Below are 6,000 nucleotides of genomic sequence, written 5' to 3' on the forward strand. Positions count from 1 at the left end.
TAAGATATGATTTTGTTTCTTTTGAAAGATGGCAAAGAAAGTAGGTCTGCACATCAGTGATTAAAACAAAAAATGACCTTTTTTTTCTAAATGCAGTGTTAGCCTGAAGAACTATCTTTTGCTCAGAAGGTAGCAGCCAGGCTGGGGAGACGGCTCAGTAGTAAAGTACATGCTGCATGCGCGAGACTGAGTTCAGCTCCTCAGCACCCAGTGACACTGCACACATCAGTACAGTGCTAAGGATCAAAGACAGCCCCCCCCCATCCAGCCAACCAACCAAGCAGAAATGGGAAGTTCCAGGTTCAGCAGGAGACCCTGCCTCACACCTAAGATGGTGATGGATGTGCACACGTGTGTGCAACACACACACACACACACAAAGAAGAAGATGAGGAGGAGGAGGATGTAGCATGAATCTTAAAGAGTCTTATTAATAAAATCAAACCTGAGGCCAGGTATTGGGGTGAATGCTGATAGATGCAGAACAAGCCACAGCTATCTCACCTCGCCAATTCCTCAGCTGGTCTTGCTTCCTCAGACTGGAAGCCTCTGAGTCCTCATCTGAATGGATCTCAGCTGAACTACTGCTCGAAAGCCTGAAAGCTTAACCAGCCAAATGCTTAACCAGCCAAATGCTTAACCAGCCAAAAGCTTCTAGTTTCTGGTCCTCACGCCTTATATACCTTTCTGCTTTCTACCACCACTCCCTGGGATTAAAGGCTTGCTTTCTGAGATTAAAGGCATGATGAGTCACCATGCCTGGCTGTATCCTTGAACACATGAATTTCTGCCTCTGGAATGCTAGGATTAAAGGCATGTGCTACCACTGCCTATCCTTTATGTTTAATATTGTGGCTGCTCTGTCTCTGACCCCAGATAAGTTTATTAGCATGTACAATATTTGGGGGAATACAATACCACAGGAGGAGGAAGAAGAAGAGGAAGAAGAAAGGAGGAAGAGGAGGAGGAAGAAGGAGAAGGTAGCTGTTTTATTAAAGTAGAACTTATAAGAAACTAATGCCCCCCCTCCATTTCAAACATGTAAATAAGACACTTGCCAGTCTATTCCCAGATTTCTTAAAAGCTGTGAAGCTTTAGACTTGAACATGAACCCTGCAGTGCCCATGGGGGGGGGGGGCGTTGCAGCCTGAGTAAAGGCTCTTGTCACAGTCACCCTAGAAACTACTTAGGAGCCACAGTGAATAAGTAGCTGGCCACTTTGGAATTCAGGTCTTCCAGGACCCAGAGCACTTTCCTGTGTCCGTGGAAACATTGCTGGAGCCCACAGAGGACAGCATCTACATCTTACCCATCTCCAATGTGCAAGTATATCCATCCCTCTTTGTAGGAATATTTTATAAAGAGTAGAGGCTAAACCTAGGTTAAGAAAATATGCATGAGTAATATTGTGTTATAAAAGCAAAGAGAAATGAGAAAACTTATTTGAAGAATTCTGTCTCCTAGTTAGGAGGCTTTAGACTTTTAATGATCTACCCTGTCCCCTCTAAAGCACGTGCTAATGGCCGAACAAGAACAGTGTCAACACAATTCCTCCCTGGCTGTTTATGCTCTTCATGCAGGGCACCTTAGGTGCCAGTGGAGTATTTAATGAATGAGCCCTACTATGGCCAGACCGGACTGAACCTGACATGACTTCCCCACCTCAAGGAGAGCACCATCTCATGAGTGAAAACCTCACTCCATATGGTAAGCTCAATTAAAGGGGTAAGGGTAGAGCGCCATGGAACCATGGTGGAAGGGCTTCCCCAGCAGCCCAAGCACTAGAGGATGCCTGAGAAGGTAACAGGAAGCAGAAGGGCATCTGGCACAGGCTGGGGGTAGAACTATGGAGGCCCAAGCAGCTGTGGCTAGACAGCGATGGGCAGGAGGGAATAGAGGGTGGACAGGCATCATGGTCATGAAGGGCCATGGTGGCCATGTAAGGAGTTTGGATATGAAATGCACCCACAGGTCCATGTGTTAGGACACTTGGTCCTGTTTTAGAAGGTTGTAAAACCTTTGGGACTTCAAGCCTCGCTGGAGGAAATGGGCATTGGGGTTGAGCCTGGAGGGTACAGTGCAGCCCGATGACTTCCTTGTGCTTCTTGGTCCACTGAGATTGCAGCATTCATCTGCTGCATGCTCCCACTGCCACAGAGCCACTCACCACATGCCCTCCCCACAGTGATAAACTACAGCCCCTCAAACTGTGAGCTTGGGTCCAAATAAACCCTTCTCTAAGTAACAAATTCAGGCTGTATCCTGATGGTCATTGACACTTCAAGCATGAAAATGACATATGTAAGGAAGATCCTTCTGGCTGCCAATGTGGAGTCACTAAAGAGTCATGTAACAAGATATCATATAAGAAGCCTAGAACTGACCAAAGGTGGGTGAGCTAAGGAAGGAGCTGTGGGCCTTATGTATTAGAAGGGCGCTACAGAACACCCACTAGGTACTAGGAAATCAACAGAGGCTCAATTGGAGCAAGCAACTCTCCTAAGCAAGAGATCGTGGTGCCTCTCTGAGTGATGTGAGTGGGGCTTCAGATGGAAGGCTGGGCATGTTCTCCAGAATCTGTTTTAGGGATGGCAAAGTTACACGTAAAGGCATGTGTTACCAAGCTGGACAACCTGCATTTGATCCCAGGAATTGGACTTCTACATGTGTGCCATGGCATGTGCCCTCTTGCCCCCATACAAAATAAACAAATGTAAGAATAATTTTTAGGAAAGAAAATGTGTTTTGCAGAAAGCAGTCTGTTGGCAGCTGGTCGTTACAATATAGCATGGGAGGATTGCTCAGTTTGGGGTTAGCGTGGGCTTTGTTGTAAGTTCCAGGACTCTCTGGGCTATGGAGGGAGACCCTGAATGCATGGATTCATGGATGGATGGATGGATGCATGGATGGATGGATGGATGGATGGATGGATGGATGGACTGATAGATGATAGATTAGATAGATAGAGATTGATAGAAAGACAGGTAATCTTAACTCTCCATTTAATAAAAGTAGAAACTGAGGCCCAGAGAAAATTACTGCTAATGTCTTATGGCTCTTATGAAACAGATTTAATAAGGCAGCCAATTTAAACTTTCTTTTAATTTTATGTATGTAAGTGTTGTGCCTGAATGTATGTACGCATGTGTGTGCCTCGTGCCCACAGAGGCCAGAGAGAGAGGGTGCTAGATCCCCTGGAACAGGAGTTATGGATGGTTGTGAGCTGCCATGTGGGTGCTGGGAACAGAACCTGGCCCTCTGGAAGAATAGCCAGTGCTTCTGAGGACACGAAAACAGGGCTTGTTGGAAGGAGAGGTTCATGGGGAAATAGGAGAATAACGAGGTGAAGATGTAAAATTTCAATTAAAAAGTGTAAGAGTCTAGAGACCCAGGTTCTAATACTTTGTTCTAAAGCACGGCACAACAACACACTGGCAATGATTTTCTCTGGGCCTTGGTTTCTACTTTTCTTAAATGAAGAGTTAAGATAATGTATTTTAAAATTTATTTATATTATTTATGCAAGGTTTCACTCTGTAGCCCAGAGTGGAACTTACTATGAATCCCATGCTGGCCTCAAACTCACAGCAATCCTCCTGCCTCTGCCTCCTAAGTGCTGGGATTACAGGTGTGTGCCAGCATGCCTAGCTTGTTTCTGTCTTTTCCAGACCCAGCATTGCTGTGGGATGTTAATGTATGTCCTGTGGGAGCCCTTCTTGGGTTCCTTGTGGCGTTACTCAGCAGGTTTGCATAGAGGATGATTAGGACCATGGGCCTGAGTGCAGGTGTCTGAGATGGTCTGCACTTGGCTGTGCTGGGGGATGGTCTGTATGTCAAGTTGCTCTGATTGGTCAATAAATAAAACCTGATTGGTCGTGGCTAGGCAGGAAGTATAGGCGGGACTAACAGAGGAGAAATAAAAGAACAGGAAGGCAGAAGGAGACACTGCCAGCCACTGCCAGGACAAGCAGCATGTGAAGATGCTGGTAAGCCACGAGCCACGTGGCAAGGTATAGATTTATGGAAATGCGTTACTTTAAGCTATAAGTACAGTTAGCAAGAAGCCTGCCACGGCCATACAGTTTGTAAGCAATATAAGTCTCTGTGTTTACTTGGTTGGGTCTGAGCGGCTGTGGGACTGGCGGGTGACAGAGATTTGTCCTGACTGTGGGCAAGGCAGGAAAACTCTAGCTACACAGCATCCCATGGTTTATGTGTAAGAGAAACAGAAGAGGGGGATAAAAACATGAAGCTGAAGGACAGGGGCTACATGGATGACAGCTGCCGGAGTTACAGATGAGCAGCAGCCAGGGAACGGAACAGACCAGTAGCCTGACTGGAGAAGGGTCAATACCTCATCTGTTGAGGAAGGGAGCCAGGCTGCAGCTGGATGGAACATCCCCTAGTCTGCCCTCACATCACCCTGCAGGGTCACCTGGTCAGGAAGCTGCCTGTCACTCCCAATGGGCCACCTTGCAAGGAGTGGACACTAAGTCCTCAATGTCTATGCCGACCCTACTTGTGGATGTAACCATCTTATCAAATAAGAAACACAGAGCCAATACAAAGTTAAAAGCCAAGAGGTCAAAGCAATAGCTAAGAGCTGAGATTAAAGACCTTACCCTTCACTGCCGCTGCTGTCCTACCTCTCCCCAAGAGACCTACTTCCTGTGTGTTTGTGCTTTTTATTGACTTTCTATTCTGCCTTCTCACTGGTTGTAAACCCAACCACATGACCTCCTCATCACTGCCCATCTAAAGAGACCTCCAGGTCTTTTATGGTTGGTATTGAGATTAAAGGTGTGTGTTTAATCCATGCTGGCTGTATCCTTGAACACACAGAGATCTGCCTAGCTCTGCCTCCCAAGTGCTGGGATTAAAGGCATGCACCACCACCACCACCACCACCACCACCACCACCACCACCACCCAGCTTCTGCTATCTCTTCCTATTAGCTCTGACCCCCAGGCAACTTTATTTATTAACAGACAAATAAAATCACATTTCAGTACAAATAAAATATCACCATACCCACTAACTTCCTAAAAAGTACTGATGCCCTCCCTCCCTGCTTCGGGCCACACTCACCCATCATCTGCAGCAGTGTGCCCTCTCCTCTTCTGTGCTCTGTCACATCCGCACAGGGCAGGCTTCACGCTGCTTGCCTCCCTGTTTCCAGGCGCTGGTTATACATGACCTCTGAGAGATCTAAGTTGTATTAAAAGACAGATGGATCAGAGCTGTCTGCTACAAATGAGGAAGCGAGCCCTGGCCCGGGTCAGAGCACTTGAAAAAGAATGTGTGTTCTCAATGGTTCCACAGAGCACTCCATGTGGCTTCTCTCTCCCCCATCTTCAGTCTCCTGGTGATAGTTCAGTGGAAGAGGATGCAAGAAGGGTAACAGAGATGAGCAGACTGGGCCCTTTCTACCCACATGCCTGCTACTTCTCCAGCCTCACTGACCTCACCTACTTGCAAGCAGCCTGCTTGTCTACACAAGGTCCTGCTCAGCCTGTGACCCCATGGCCTTGCCTCACGGGGAGGACCAGGAGCCAGCATATTCAAGGTTCTGACCTCTCTTTACCTACTGCATATCTGACATAAATGTTGGACACAGACACTCAGGTTGGAGATGGGTGAGTCTGTATTTCTCTGTAGACTCACTTCAGAATCAGCTCTCATTCCTAATTTGGGCTTCCGTCTTTGCCCCAGATATGTAGGAGATAGAATCTGAGTGCAGCACCTCTAACATAAATTAAGAAGAATAAATATTCTTGTCCAAATAAAAGTCTTAGTTTCCTCTTCTCTGCCTCCTAACAGCATCAATGCAAACTGCCAGGTACTAGCTTACTCCGTTGTGATTGTCCTTATTTGTTCTGTTTACCACAACCCAGAGTCTGTACACTCCTGGCGGCTTCCCCTCGCCCTCTGTGAACCCTGGAAGCTCCAGATGGCTGTCACACAGAGAGTGTGTGTAGAGAGCTGGGGCTTTGTCTGCA

Source organism: Peromyscus maniculatus, chromosome 3, assembly GCF_049852395.1.
Source record: "Peromyscus maniculatus bairdii isolate BWxNUB_F1_BW_parent chromosome 3, HU_Pman_BW_mat_3.1, whole genome shotgun sequence".
Classification (NCBI taxonomy): domain Eukaryota; kingdom Metazoa; phylum Chordata; class Mammalia; order Rodentia; family Cricetidae; genus Peromyscus; species Peromyscus maniculatus.